Source organism: Dromiciops gliroides, chromosome 2, assembly GCF_019393635.1.
Source record: "Dromiciops gliroides isolate mDroGli1 chromosome 2, mDroGli1.pri, whole genome shotgun sequence".
NCBI classification, from domain to species: domain Eukaryota; kingdom Metazoa; phylum Chordata; class Mammalia; order Microbiotheria; family Microbiotheriidae; genus Dromiciops; species Dromiciops gliroides.
The window spans coordinates 84,556,568-84,572,900 of record NC_057862.1 but is presented as its reverse complement, the minus strand read 5'-3'; the positions used below and the strand labels follow the sequence as shown (position 1 = coordinate 84,572,900).

General features: G+C 39.7%; 1 pseudogene; it reads left to right on the top strand.

Moving 5' to 3' along the window:
- LOC122738321 overlaps positions 1-14,737 on the top strand; it is a 29,141-nt pseudogene extending 14,404 nt beyond the window's left edge.
- Positions 14,738-16,333: the final 1,596 nt, after the last annotated feature.

Here is a 16,333-nt window from a genome sequence, read left to right as displayed (position 1 = left end):
TTTCTACCTATTCTCTCCCTCCCCCAAAAGGAAGGTTCTTCACATTGCTTGGCCAAGATTGGTCCCCCTGGTGATGACAGTAGTATATTTCACTCAGGGCAGGCCAGGTGTGGCCTATATCTAATTATCTCAAGTAGGTACTTAGTTGGTTTCTCAAACAATACTAGATCAATCAGGTGGGACCCCTGGGTGTCTGCCAAATTCCATTATTTTATCACAACAGAGAATCTAGGTTTCAATAATAGCTAGAAGATTTTAGGAGAGAGGAAAAGATTTTGGACAAAGGAAAGTTTATTTATGAAACAGGGCATGGTGGAAGGGGTGGGTGGCATTTGGTTGGAATATAGGGTGAGAGGGTGGATAGGTATGAGAATAGGAAATTAAGTGGTAGGGGATGGGAAGTAAGATTTGGATGATGATCTACAAGGGTTCAGAATTACTAACATGTGAGAATGTTTATCACTGAGTGGAGGACACCACTCCTCAGAGGAGGCTGAAGGTGGGGTTGAAGACAAGCAGAACATGAGATAGAAGGCCAGATAGTCAAGAGGTGCTCTATCCACTGCGCCATCTAGCTGCCCTGATACTCTTCTTTTTAATGGAGGGTCTCCCCACCACTAATGGAAGATGAGACCAGAAATAGAATATAGAAGCTGCCTTGTGCTGGCACAGATGAAAAGCATACCCTTAGCCTCTAGCAGTCCTCCATCAAGGGATATGTTTTAAACAGAAAGAGTAATCAAAGCCTAAAGACATAGCTCTCTCTCTGTCTCTATATGTGTGCATGTGTGCTTCTCTCTCTACCCTACTTTTTCTTTCCTTTTTCCTTCATGAGAAGGGAAGTTTGCAAACTACATCCAGTTGGGTCCAGGAAAGGTAATCCATTGCCATCTTATTTTCAGAAGTAAATATGAGTGTCATTTATTTAAAGTTATTGTTAAGGAGGCTCTTTTCATCAGAGAGGAGGCATTTTATAATGTATTTGAAGGTTTGTATTGAGAAAGGATTTTTTCCTGATAGGTAAAGTGATTCATAGTACCCAATCAACAGCCCTTTCTCTTAAGTAACATTGCACATTTTTAATTGTGTTCAATTAGCCAGTTGTATCATCTAAGAAGACACCTCTGTGGACAGAGTAATGGTCCTGAAACAGGAACAGTGTTGTCCCGCCTCATTTATAACTTTTGGCAGAATGATGTGGACATAGAATTTATTAAAAATTGCCTCCTTCTTAGATAGTTATTACATGTTGAACAGATTTGATGAAAAACTAGAAGAGCATCTCCTTAGAAATCCACGATCTCTAGTTCTTAATGGCAGAGAGCTGTTGGAGAACATCAGATAGACCTTGTTGATAGCATGAGGGCAGGGATCCTGGCTGATTTATGTGTGCAGGGTTCATCAAGAGAGCCTGGTCACCTTGATGAGGTTTAAAGAATAATACCCTAGTTTTGAATATTGATTAGGGGCAAAAACCAACCAAATAAATAAATGACTATGAAAAGGTAGAGTTAAATTCCCAGTAGAGTCCTTAAGATTCAGTTCTATTAAGGGTGGATCCAAGATGATGAGGAAAGGCAGTGATTTGCCTGTGCTCTCCCCAAGACCCCTCCAAATACCTTCAAATAATAGGATAAGACAATTAATGGAGCAGGAGAACCCACAAAAAGACAGGTTGAAATAATTTTCTGGCCAAAGACAACTTAGAACATTGTCAGGAAAAGTCTGTCATACCAGGGTGAGAGTGGAGCACAGCCCAGCAGAGCCACAGACCCAGAACAGACCCAGCCACAGCCACAGCAAACCAGGAGCAGGCCTTGTGAGCCTTGGAATCAACTACAGTAATAACTACTTCTGGAATTCAGCCCAAATACTGTAGGGGGGTTGAACAATTGACCAGAAGGAGATTACATGGATCTCTTTTCTAGCACTGAGGCAGGACTCTGTTGTTTTGCCTATATTCAGATCCAAGTCACATTCTTGGGTGGTGGTCCCAAGTGAGAGAGGAGCACAAGCACACAGGAGCTCATAGCCACAATGGAGCAGGACTCTGTTCACAGGTCCAGGGCAGAAAATCAGGCCTGTGGTTGATTGTAGACCAGGAAACAGGCCTGGAGAGTAGTAAACATAACTCATTAAATCATACAAACTTGGAAGAACTAAAAATTTACAGAATCCTAGAAGTCTCTCTGAAAACAGCTACACAAACACCCTGAAGCTTGGGACAGTACACCCTCCACCCTGGAAGCAGTGTCCCACTTTAACAAAGAGTTAAAAGTCAAGAAATAAGCTTGGAAAATGACCAAACAGAAAAAATACTGATCCTAAAAAGTTTCTATGTTAACAAGGAAGATCAAAACACATCCTCAGAAGAAGATAACAAAGTCAAAGTTACTATGTCCAAAGCTTCTAAGAAAAATATGAATAGGCCTCAGGCCCTAGAAGTGCTCAAAAATGACTTTGAAAAAAAAGTAAGAGAGGTAGAGGAAATAATGGAAAGAGAAATGAGAGTGATGTAAGAAAATTATGAAAAAAAGGCAACAGTTGGGTAAAGGAGACATAAAAAGAGAGCAGCTGGTGGTGCAGTGGATAGAGCACTGGTCCTGGATTCAGAGGACCTGAGTTCAAATCCAGCCTCAGACACTTGACACTTACTAGCTGTGTGACCCTGGGCAAGTAACTTAACCCTCAATGCCCTGAAAAAAAAGAGAGCGAGAGAGAGAGATGCAAAAAAAAAAAATACTGAAGAAAATGACACCTTAAAAAACAGACTAGGCCAAATTGTAAAAGACGTACCAAAGCCAATGAGGAAAAAAATGCCTTGAAAAGCCAAATTGGCAAAATGGAGAAGGAAGTACAAAAGCTCTCTGAAGAAAATAATTACTTAAAAGTTAGGATTGAGCAAATGGAAGCTAATGACTTTATAAGAAATCAAGAAAGTAAAAAGTAAAACTGAAAGCATGAAAAAATACATGGCAATGTGAAATATCTTATTGGAAAAACAACTGACCTGGAAAATAGATCCAGGAGAGATAATCTGAAAATTATTGGACTACCTAAAATCCATGATAAAAAAAAAAAAAAGCCTAGACATCATCTTCCATGAAACTGTAAGGGAGGAGGCTGCTAGGTTGTACAGTGGATAAAGCACAGGCCCTGGGCAGTGTGACCCTGGGCAAGTCACTTAACCCTCATTGCTCTGCCAAACAAACAAACAAACAAACAAACAAACAAACAAATAAAATAAGTTGTCGGGGAAAATTGCCCTACTTTAGAACCAGAAGGTAAAATAGAAATTGAAAGAATCCACTGATCACCTCCTGAAAGAGTTCCTACAATGAAAACTCCCAGGAATATTATAGCCCAATTCCAGAGCTCCTGAATCAAGGAGAAAATATTGCATGCAGGAAAAAAGAAACAATTCAAGTAATGTGGAATCACAGTCAGGATAACACAATATCTAGCAGCTTCTACATTAAAGGATCAGAAAGCTTGGAATATGATATTCGAGAGGGCAAAGAAACTGGGATTACAATCAGGAATCACCTACCTGGCAAAACTGAGCATAGTCCTTCAGGGGGACAATGGGAACTTAATGAAAGAGAGGACTTTCAGGCATTCTTGATGAAAAGACCTGAGCTGAATAGAAAATTTGACTATCAAATACAAGACTCTCCTCATTGCCCCCCCCCAATTAAATAAATAAATAAATAAATTTTCAACTCAATACAAGACTCGAGAGAAACATGAAAAGGTAATAAGAAAAACAAATCATCAGGGATATAAAAAGGTTAACTGTTTACCTTCCTATATGGGAAGATGAAACTTGTAACTCATAAGAAACTTTCTCAGTATTAGGACAGGTGGATGTAGTATATTTACACAGAGGTCACAGATATGAGTTGAAGTATGAAAGAATGATATATTTAAAAAATAAAATTAAGGGGTGAGAGAGGAATGGCCCTGAGAGAAAGGGAAAGGGAGAGGTGTAATGGGGTAAAAGATATAAAAGAAGCAAGAAAAAGCTTATACAATGGAGGGGAAAATGGGGAGGTATTGGGGTGTGAATGAACTTTACTCTCATCAGAATTGGCTCAAAGAGGGAATAATATACACACTCAATTTCGTATAGTAATCTATCTTACCCTGCAGGAAAGTAGGAGGGGAAGGGGGTAAAAGGGGAGGAGGCAATAGAAGGGAGGGAAGATTTGGAGAGGGGAAGTCAGAAGCTAAACAACTTTGAAGATGGAAAGGGGTGAAAGGAGATAGTGAATAGAGTAAATGACATGGGGAGGAAGTAGGATGGAGGGAAATTCAATTAGCAATAGTAACTATGAAAAAATTTTGAAGCAAGTTGGTCTGATAAAGGGCATCATCTCTCAAGCACATAGAGAATGAGTCAAATTTATGTACAATAAGAGCTATTCCCCAATTGATAAATGATCAAAAGATATGACTAGATTTCAGATGAAATCATCAAAGCTATCTATAGCCATATGAAAAAAATGTTCTAACTCACTATTGATTAGAAAGATGTAAGGCAAAACAATTCTGGGATATTAATCTCATGCCTATTGAATTGGATAATAGGACAGCAGAGGAAAATGACAAATTTTGTAGGGTATATGGAGAAAATGAGACATTAATGCACCATTGATGCAGTTTTAAACTGATTAAAACAATCTGTAGAGAAATTTGGAACTATGGCCAAAGAGCTATAAAACCATGCATACTCTGATCTTGTAATACCATTATTATGTCAGTATCCAAAAAGAGATAAAAAACAAAAAGTTAAACGACTTATGTGTACAAAAAATATTTATGGCACCTCTTTTCTGGTTCAAAGAATTCAAAATTGAGGAGATGCCCATCAAGTGTGGAAATGGCTGAATAAATTGTGGGATGAGATTATGATGAAACATTACTGTGCTGTAAGCAATGATTATCAGATGTTCTCAGAAAAACCTGGAAAGATTGACGTGAGCTGATGCAAAAGTGATCTGTACTATATACAAAGTAACAGCAATATTGCTGTCTAAGCCTCTTTTTTTTTTTTTTGATCATTGTTTTCAGGTAGTCCAATAATTTTCAAATTCTCTCTCCTGGATCTACTTTCCAGGTCAGCTGTTTTCCAAGTAGATATTTCACATTGCCCTCTATTTTTTCATTCATTTGGATTTGGCTTTATGTGTCTTGTTCTCATAAAGTCATTAGCTTCCATTTGTTCAATCCTATTCTTAAGCAATTATTTTCTCAGAGAGCCTTTGTACCTCCTTTTCCATTGGTCAGTTTGGGCTTTCAAGCTGTGGACTTTCTCATTACTTCCCTGATGCACTCTCATTTCTCTTTCTATTTTTTCCTCTACCTCTCTTACTTTATCTTCAAAGCCTTTTGCAGTGATTCTATGGCTGAGATCAATTCACATTTTTCTTGGAAGTTTTGGATATAGGAGTCCTGACCTGCTATCCTCTTCAGAGTGTGCACCTTGATCTTCCTTGTCACCAAAGAAACTTTCTATGGTCTGTATGTTTTTCTTCTGGTCATTTTGCCAGCCAATTTCATGACTTTTAATTCCTTCTTAAAGTGGGGCACTGCTTCAAGAATGCACTGTCCCAAGCTTCAGGGGGTCCAAGGTAGTATGATTTAAGAGAGATGTTTTCACCTTGCATAGAGCTCTGGGCCTGGACTTGGGAAAGATCTAAATTCAAGATCCTGTCTCAGACACTTAATAGCGGGTCCACTGGGCAAGTCAATTAACTCAGTTAATTGATTAGCCTCAGTTTTTATGTAACATATGGAAACACACTCTGGAAGAAATGAAAAATTATTCCAGTATCCTGTGCCAAGACAAGTTGATGGGGTTATTATGTAGAGTCAGACAGAATGAAAAACATAAAGAGAAAAATAAACTTAGATTAGAAGGTTTTCTGAATCAATCAGAGAAATATATAGATTAGTGAACACAAATTAGTCTGGAAAATCTGAAAAACATATCCAGCCCCGTAGTGATTGAAGCTGGTTCCTTTGTATGGGATGCCGTCCCTTATCAAAGAACCTATCTACTTTTGAGAATCCCCAAGGTTGAACCTGTTCAGTGTGTGCTATGAGTTTTAGGTGCTGGGACACAGGCTATTTATCCTTGTGACGTGTCATGCAGAAATCAATTGCTAATAAATGTTTGTTTAACTTCCCTTCTTTCTCCTCCTGTGTTTCTGTTCATTCTTCTAGCTCCTTCCCAGGCCGGCCCTTCTACTTCCTTCTTACCTCTAAATATTAGCCCCCTCTGTCTCAATGTGTGGTCTGCCTTCTGCTCTTCTCAGGGACCTTTTGAACACTCAGGGATACATCTCTCTTTTTTTTTTTTGTAAGGCAATTGGGGTTAAGTGACTTGCCCAGGGTCACACAGCTAGTAAGTGTTAAGTGTCTGAGGCTGGATTTGAACTCAGGTCCTCCTGACTCCAGGGCTGGTGCTCTATCCACTGCGCCACCTAGCTGTCCCAAATATCTCTTTTTGGTAGATCACTTTCCAAATGGCATCTCAGGAGAATGGTCAGCACTGTTCCAGTCCCATATCTCTGCTAATGGGACATTTCAATCTGAATATTCCACTGTCCCTGCACAGTGTGTCACTTGCCAAATTCACCTTTAAAATGATAATATGTTACACCTCAGTTCATTTGGTCCTATGTACTCGTTTGGAGGTAAGGAATCCAAGGTTCAGAAAAGTGAACTGTCCCAGATGAAACAGTTGTCCCATTTCTTGCTCTTGGTTCCTTTCCACGTGAGGTGTCCACCTCAAAAACCTCATACCTCAAGTGACCAGCTAAACCCCAAAGACTCAACCAGATTAAATATAAATATATAACAATACACAAAGAAATCTGAGGTTTTCTTAGTCAATATGCAGCCCACAGAAATCCAATTTTTAAAAATCTGAGTTTTAATTCCACACTGCCTTACATAATTTTTCTCTACCAATAGTTAGTATGATTAAAAAAAAATTCCTGAACATTTTCCCAAATCATTCTGCTCAGGTAAGAGATTATACTGATGGCTTATTCCTTTCATTCTGTTTTGTTCGTTGCCACAAGGAATGTTCCCTGAGCAAAGTGAGGGTGGGGTAGAGAGAGAAGGGTGTTGGTGGAAGTTAGGGTGGGCAGAGAATAAGTAAATATTTAGAAATGAAGGTAATAGAATAACAAAAGACAGGAATTATGAATTAAAAAAAAAACAGTCCATGTCTTTCTACACCCCTTTGTCCCAGTGTTGAGAGCACTTCCAGGTCTTCTAACTTACTATGAGTCAGTTTCAGTTTCTAGTTCTCCAAATCACTGTAGATGACCTATGGAATGCTCTTCCTTAGGGCTATATATAGCTATATAGGCCATTAGGCCATATATCTTGCACAGCCTGAGAGACCTTGAACAGCCTGAGAGACTGGGCTTCTGAAGACGAAACCAGACGCTTCCACATCCCTTCAGAACCACAAAGAAGTAACCAGGATAAATCTGAGGTAAAGAGCTTGTTTTCTTTCTCTTCTATTGCCTTTGACATTTCGAGCTGTTGTTTTACCAAACTAATTGAATGAGCATCCTTATACCCACTGAAGGCAGGGGCTCATGCAGCCCGTTTGAGGAAGAGAGCTCACCCTCCAAGACAATGTCTAATGAGGATACAATGAAGGAATTGGGGACTTTACCCTCTAGAGAGTAAGGAACCACTCAAGGGTTTACAAAGGGGACATAATCTCATGGAAAAAGATAGATTAGGAATATTAAGCGATAGTGCTGTGCAATAAGGACTAGGAGAAGGGGCAACTGAGTCAGTGTGAATGTTAGGAGGCTCTGGAAAGAGTCCAGGCACAAGATGATGAATGTAGAAGCAAATTCTGAGCCTTGGTCACAGAAATATATGTATAGGTATATGCATACAAGTGTACATACTGGGTTGTATATATGCATGTACATGTACCCATTTAATATACATACACAGAGTCATGTTCTCAAGTTTCATTGTTTATTTCTTAAAGCCAAAAATAATTTTCTTTCAATGGAAATAGTAGGACAAAGAAATAGAGTCTTACCTAGAACTATCTAACTCCATTTAACAATAGTGATCAAGAGACCCATGAAAGCCTCAATTAAGAAAGTTGCAGTTAGCTCTTTTGGGTGACTAAAAATTGGAAATAAAGGGATGGCCCATAAATGTGGGAATGGCTAAGCAAGCTCTGGTGTATGATTGTAATGACTATTGTTGTTCTATAAGAAATGACAACCAAAATGATTTTAGAAAAACTTGAATAGATTTCCATGATCTGATGCATAGTGAAGTGAGTAGAAGCAAAACACTGTAGACAGTAACAACACTATTGTTCAGTGTAAAGCCGTGAGATGACTTAACTATTCTCAGCAATTCAACAATCCAAGACAATCCCAAGGGACTTACAATATAGCATACCATCCACCTCCAGAGAAAGAAGTGATATTGACTGAATTCAACTGAAGAGCAGTACTTTTCACTTTCTTTCTTTCATCCAGTCCCATATCTCCAATACCTCAGACATTTCAACTAGTATATCTCCTTATAATGCACAACCTATATGCACCCAAACCAAAGTCCATCTTAAAAATCATAGTCGCATTGGTCTTATGCTCTTTTCACTGATGAAGGAATTTGAGGGCTCAGAAAGATGGGGTGTCCCAAAGTCAAATGAATAATGGCTCTTTTTGTTCTCCGTTATACCACATTGGATCTCACTAGTTAATCTAGCTTTAAAAGAAATTAAATATCTTCCCAAGTATCTTCCAAATCATTCTGCCACATAGAGTTCATATCTTAGATTTTTTTCGTTCTTTATAAAAAAACGCATTCTTATCACAAATTGATCAATGGTAGTGTAAATCAAGGCTAATGTTCAATTGAGGGATTAGATCTCTCTTTCCCATAAGGGAAGAATGGGAGAGTACAAAGAACTGTTCTTGAGATTTAAATCTGCTTTTTCCTAAAACGGAAGAACCAGAGAAAGTCAATGCTTGTGAACTTAGAGAAAAGGTTTTATTAAACAGGAAACAAAAGAAAAAATTTAACATGCTGCATGAGTAATATCCAGCGTATGCTGAATAGGACACCAGGTAATAAATTGTGTTGGGTTCATAAACACTTTAAACGAAGGCTGCTAAGCATTTTTGGAGGGAAAGGTGGCTTAGAAAGGAGTGAGTCAGTGTGTCCCATTCCCATGGAGAGGGGGATTGAGGAATTCCAGGGGTGAAGCATGTAATCTTTAATACACAAATCAGAAGGCATCCTGATGCTAAGGCTTGATTAGGAGATGTGTTGATCAGTAGATCTCTCAAATACCAAGATACTTCTGAAAGCCCCATAACCTAAATTGCAGGGAGTTGCTGAAGATAAAGTTGGCTCCAAAAAGACCGTAAACAGCATCATATTCATAGTCTCATAACTTGCAGTCAGGTTTAGTCTTTGAAGACAGGAATTCTCTGGTAGGGTCCATAGACCACCACCATCAAATGGTTCTGGATCTGCTTCGAAGCAGGGTATGAGATTGATTGGCTTAAGTGTTCCTAAGTTTCTACAGAGTCCAGCTAGATTTAGTCTCAGTCACTAGAAAAGATTGTCAAGCAATTATGCTGCTTAGTTAATACAGCCAGTCCGCCAAACAGCCCTTTTCAGGGTACCTGGATAATTAAAGAGCTCAAATAAGTCAAAATAGTGAGTGTACTCCTTTACAAATGCACTCATACAGGGAGTATAGGGAAAGGAATAGTATCAGAAATGAGAGGGATTTTTAAAACAGATCTCAATTTAAAAATAAGTCCATGTTCTAACCAAACCTCTGTCACTGCTTTCAGCATTCAATATTGTGTCCTTTCGTCAAACTGAATTCCACCTCATTGTGAATCAGCATCATTTCTAGTTTCTATTTTCCCAACTGTCCATAACCACTCCCTATAGATAAGTAATTTTATCATTGGTTCAATTTTTCTTTGGTCATACTTTATCCCTTTCGGCCTTATCCATGATCCGAGTCTGGACTTGTGCTCCTGGGAACAAAGGGGCATTTGGCATAAAAAGACTTCTTCTTTTGAAGGATGAAAATTATACACAGAAATTTTGAAATAGATGAACTCTGTCCCTTCTCCTCAAAACTTCAGTTGTATAGTTCATGCAATTGGGAAGGGAACTTAAAGATAATCTCTTCTAGCCCCCTTCATTTTACCTATAAAAGAGCTGAGCCAAGTGACTTGTTACGAGGTGAAATGGCTAGTCAGTGGTAGAACCAACACTGGAATCCCCATCCTTTGACTTCTAAGTCCTCCTACAACTTTCATTTTAGGCTGATCCCTCTCCCTTTCTTACTACCACAAAGCTTCATGATGCAAGAATTAACATGTCTCTTTTCCTACTTTCTTATTCTGAATTCAGATAACTAAAGTTCTGTCATCTGATGTATTTACGATGTTTGCTGAAAGGAAAACCTGATCTAAAAGGAAAAGTTACACAAGATCAATCTCCATAATACTAATAAATTTAGAGCCTCCTTAGTTTTACAGAAGTATATGCAGTGTTAAAGAGTTGATATATGTTAACCCAAGGTTCAGTTAAAGAAGTGAAGTGACATCTCAGGTCAGTGGTGGAATATTATGAATGAGAGGACTAAGTCCCAGTCAGTCTAGTCTGACCTAATGTGATCTGTGAGTCAGTATTCCCAAACCATTCCCTATTTTCGCTCGGTCTACCTCTTTACTGTCAACTTTAGGATCTTCAGATACCCTGTTGGTTTGAGGCTGTAAAAGCAGAGACAGCAAAGTCAGAAGATTCTTGATGTTAAGTTTGAAAGGGACTTTAGAAGTCATCTAGTTCTCCAGTCCCTTCATTATACAAGTGGGGCCCATGTGCCTGGCGTCTCTTCACTCCAATCTACCAATGTTTTTTTAGTGTTGAGGTCTGACCATGTTCTCCTTCCTGCACTCACCCTATCACCCAGCCCTGGGTAAAGTCCTTTGACTTCCTTTCACCTCTAAGATCCAAGAGAAACTCCTCTGTTTGGTATTTAGAGCCCTTCACAACCTGGCCTTTGTCCTACCTTGCCAGTCTTTATGGTTCTCTGCACACACCAGAATCCAGCTACCCTGGTTTACTTTTTCCCAGACACACTCACATCTTACCTTCCACACACTTGTACTTGCTATCCCCATATCTCAAATTTTCTTTTCCATCCCTGCTTCTTGGCTTCTTTAGATTCAGCTCAAGTCCCACCTTCTCTGGGACACCTTTCTCTGTGGTCTCCCTTCATGGCCCTTCCCTCTGACATGACTTCCCCTTTTCATTGTCTATATCTTGAATGGACCTATTTATTTTCCCTTTATCTGCCTTATTAGAATATAAGATCCTGGGGTAGCTAGGTGGCACAGTGGATAGAGCACCGGCCTTGGACTCAGGAGTACCTGAGTTCAAATCTGGCCTCAGACACTTAACACTAGCTCTGTGACCCTGGGCAAGTCACTTAACCCCAACTGCCTCACTAAAAAAAAAAAAAAAAAAAGAATGTGAGATCCTAGAAAGCAGAGACCATGTGTTTCTTGTTCTTTGTATTCCAGTGCTCAGCACAATGCAAGCAGAGTTATACACATAGTAAATGCTTTTAATAAATGCTTATTGACTAATGAAGAAACTGATCCCCAAAGAGGTGGGAAATTTCTTTCTCAGGTAAATTAGGCCAGCTTTTGTCTCAATTCTTACCCAGCCCATAGTCACTGAATGGGCTGTGCCTCAGACAAAAGGAGATCTGGGAAAGACAAGGTCTCCACTGGATCCTGGGTCACTGCCAAGCCAGCCTCTTGCCTTTGTCTTGTCACTCACATGCAGTCCCTTTTGGATATAGTTCCAAATGACTGTTCCAGAATGGCGTGCCTGGTCCACATAACAGCTTCCCTAACAGTGCATCAATGAGGCTGTCCTCTCTCAGCCCCTCTGATGATCATTTTCTTTATCTTCATCTGTTCCAATCTCATTATTATGAGGTGGGAAACTTGATGTTGATTTAATCAGGGATTCTTGTCCTTTGGGGATATCTTTTCACATGTCTATTGGTAGTTTGGATTCTACTTTTGAGAAATGGATTCTTAGAATGAAAGAAGATGAAAGTTTTTAAGGGACATTCTAAGTGTTTCTCTGCAATGGGAGTAGAGGGTGGGCAATGGTCATTCTAGTATCCTCTGTATGGTTCAGTAACTCATGATGGAATATCCTATTTCTATCCACAGTGAGATGTCTGAGAAGGATACAATGTTGGATGCCCTGCGTGAGTTGAGATGCCACTTCACATGGGATTTACTGAGAGTAGACATAGACCTGAATGATCTAGAAAACAGAATTCTGGAAGAGATTAAGTTTCCTGGACACAGAATTCAATGTGGGAATTCACAACACATTGGCTTATGTGAGGCATGAGATAGGTCACAGTGAGCAGCTTTGGAATGCTTGAGAACAGCTGAGGACTTGATCAACAGCTTCCTGATGATCAAGCACAGATAAAAAGCCTTGTGACCTGGGGAAACTATGCCTGGATTACTATCACATGGACAGACTCCCTGAAGCCCAGACTTACCTGGATAGGTAGAAGCAAGTTGTAAGAGGCTTTCAAGTCCTTTCCACTATAAAGTAGAACATCCAGAAATTGATTGTGAGGAAGGGTGGGCCTGCTCAAGTTTACAAACAAGTATTATGAGAGGCCAAGAGCTTGTTTCCAAAAAGCCCTGGAATCAAGCCTGAGAACCCTGAATTTAACACCGATTTGCAATCACCAGGTATCGTCTGGATCACGTTGGCAAGGAACATGGTCCCAGTATCTCTCTAGAACCACTAAGACGGGCAATTACACTCTACCCAAAGATACTTACATTAATGTTCTCCTTGCATTGAAGCTCCAGTCTCTAAGCTACCGGGAGGAAGGAGAAAAGTACCTGCAAGAGGCTTTAAAATTGTATGTCATCTTATCCCTACATCCTTCGCTATGCAGCCAATATTTTACTGCATTCAAGGATGCCTGGAGAAAGCATTTCCTCTCTTAAAACTGCTTTGCAGTACTCTCCATCCTCTGCTATCCTGCATTACCAGATTGGGCTTTCTTACAGAACAAACTAAAGAAAATATAGTGGTCTACCAACTACAAGCCACAAGGCAGAGATAGACAAGATTGTGACAGTGCAATTCAGTTGGCCATAGAATATTTTGAAAATTCAGTAAGGTATAATCCCACATTTTTAGATAGTTATATAGAACTAGGCAACATGTATGCAGAAGCAGGTGATTTCAACAAAGCAGAAGAAAACTACCAGAAGGTACTGAACATGAAGCAACTTAATGATTATATGAGGCAAAAGATCCACTATAACTATGGCTCCTTTCAGGAGTTTCACAGGAACTCTGAGGATGAGGCTCTCAATCATTACTTAAAAGGATTAAAAATTGATGTAAAGTCACAATTCCACAACAAACTTCTAACTGCTTTTGAGAAATTAACTAAAAAACGTCTTCATAAGCAATTCTTACCTATGCCCTCTGTATGAATTTATTTCTATTGTCTGCCCTAATCTAAGAAAGCTCTTATGAATTAGATGTATCATCTTCCCATGTAGGACTGTAGGGACCAATTTTTAATTGAGGAGTGTTAGGTGGCTTGCCGCAATACTGGGCAGGAAGAGACCAACAGCCTCCTCAAAACAGAACAGGATTTATTAACAAGAACTAACTTGGGGCAGCTAGTGCACAGTGATAGAGCACCTGCCCTGGAGTCAGGACTTCCTGAGTTCAAATCCGCCTCAGATGCTTGACACTTACTAGCTGTGTGACCCGGGGCAAGTCACTTAACCCCAATTGCCTCACCAAAAACAAAAACAAAAAAACAAAAAAAAACCCAAGAACGAACTTAAAAAAACCACACACACACAAACAGATCAGTAGGTTTAGGGAAAGGAAATAAAATGGGAAAAGGGGAAATTATACAACTGAACAACACCTCCACCCAGGAATCACTGAGAACAGCACAACAGCGTCCTGTTGCCTTCCAGCTTCAAGCTAGAATGGCGAAAAAACCTCCCTTCTTCCCACAGACTCCAGGCTGACCACGCACAGCCCCCAGCCATTGGGCTGGTCGCTCTGACAGTCACATGACTGCCCTCACTGGCTTTCCAATCATTTATAATTTTGCCAGGCCCATGTAGTATCAGTGAGTGGTAATGACGTGAAGTGCCAGCACCATGGCGACGGCTACTACCAGTGGGTGGAGCACCTGCATTTTGCAGAGCCCCAGTCCAGTGAGCATGCGGAGGTTTTTTTTAATTCTAGCCAAAAGATGGGGTCATAAAAACCTCAAATAACAACTCTTTACAAATTGTATACAGTTTAAACCTTTTAACATCCCTCATGATTTCTTTTTCCTGTTCAACATTTTTATGCTTCTTTAGGGTCTTATATTTGAAAATCAAATTTTTTATTCGGTTCAGGTATTTTCATCAAGAATACCTTGAAAGTCCTCTTTTTCATTATAGTCTCATTTTTCCCCTGAAAGATTATGTTCAGTTTTTGCTTGGTAGGTGATTCTTGGTTGTAAATCCCAATTCCTTTGCCTCCAGAACGTTATATTCCAAGCCCTTCAATTCTTAATGTAGAAGCTGCTAGAGCTTTTGTTATCCTGGCTGGCCTCAACCATACGTGAATTGTTTTCTTTCTGGCTGCTTGCCAATATTTTCCTCCTTGACCTGGGACTTCTGGAATTTGGCTATAATATTCCTGGAACTTTTCCTTGGGGATCTCTTTCAGGAGGTAATCAGTGTATACTTTCAATTTTTATTTTAACTTCTGTTTCTAGAATACCAGGGCAATTTTCCCTGACAATCTCTAGAAGATGATGTCTCAGCTCCCTTTTTTATCATGGTTTTCAGGTAGTACAATAATTTTTGGGGGGGTAGGGTAATGAGGTTAAGTGACTTGCCCAGGGTCACACAGCTAGTAAGGGTCAAGTGTCTGAGGTCATATTTGAACTAAGTTCCTCCTGAATCTAGGTCAGTGCTTACTCCACTGTGCCACCTAGCTGCCCCAAGTAGAATAATTCTCAAATGATCTCTCCTAGATGTATTTCCAGGTCAGGCTGCTTTTCCAAGAAGATATTTCACATTGCCCTCTATTTTTATTTATTTGGATTTGCTTTATTGTGTCTTGGTTTCTCATAAAGTCACTAGCTTCCATTTATTCGATCCTATTCTTAGGCAATTATTGTCTTCAGAGAGCTTCCATTTTGCTTTTCAGTTGAAAACTTTTTTTCATGACTTTCCTGCATGTGAGATTTAAAATTGGATACTAGAGCCTTAACCTCCCCTTTTAACCTTTCCTTTATTTATCTCCCAGACTAGTAAATGGAAGAAACCTCTGGTCTCTAGTTAGAGCTTTTATTGTTTGGAAATTACAAGGTGATGTTGATTAGAGAAACAGGAAAATAGAAACACAAAACAAATAGTCTTAAGTCTAAGCTTAGTCTATATTCCATATAAAACTCACCAAAAACCAAGGCCACCTTTGAGGGGAGAGCCGAGTCAGCACATGCTGTTATGGTGAATCGGGCCGAGTAGAACTCCAGTCAATGTCTGTGTGTGCAGCGCAACCATCGTATAAGGAGAGCCGACAAAAGAACCTCACTTCCGTTCTCTCCTTGCCTTTTAAGCTCGAACCCCGAAGTGGAGTGCCTAGCAGACAGAGGTGGAGTGCACAGCCGTTCGTCACAGTCTCCTCCCTGATGGGGAGGCGTCTTTCTGTTATTGCTAAATGACTGTTAAAACTTTCACTTTTTTACCACATTCCCCCCTTTGATTCCTCAAGAAACAGAATGTTTCCTTGATGGAACAGTAAAAAAAATAACAGAATATAATAACTATTGCTAACTAATAATATGTTAACAACAATATAGGAAAGAAATAGAAGAAAGTTTTGTCCAGAGGGGCGTTTTTTTGTCCTCATGAACCGATGCTTTGACATTGGTCTTGCAAAGGGGGGACCTCTGCAGAGAGTACATGTTACAGATGGTGTATATTATAAAAGAAAGGAGATAGTAAAAACTAACAAAACAAAACAGTTCATATAAAGTCTCTGAGTTCTCTTGGCTTCTTGAAGTGGTAAGATGTCATCAGGAGGAAACTGGATTCTGGTCTGGAAAACTGGATTCTGGACTCTGGTCTGGATTCTGGTCTGGAAAAACTGGATTCCGGACTCTGGTCTGGAAAGCTGGATTCTCTTCTTTAACTGTTTGAATTGCTGCATT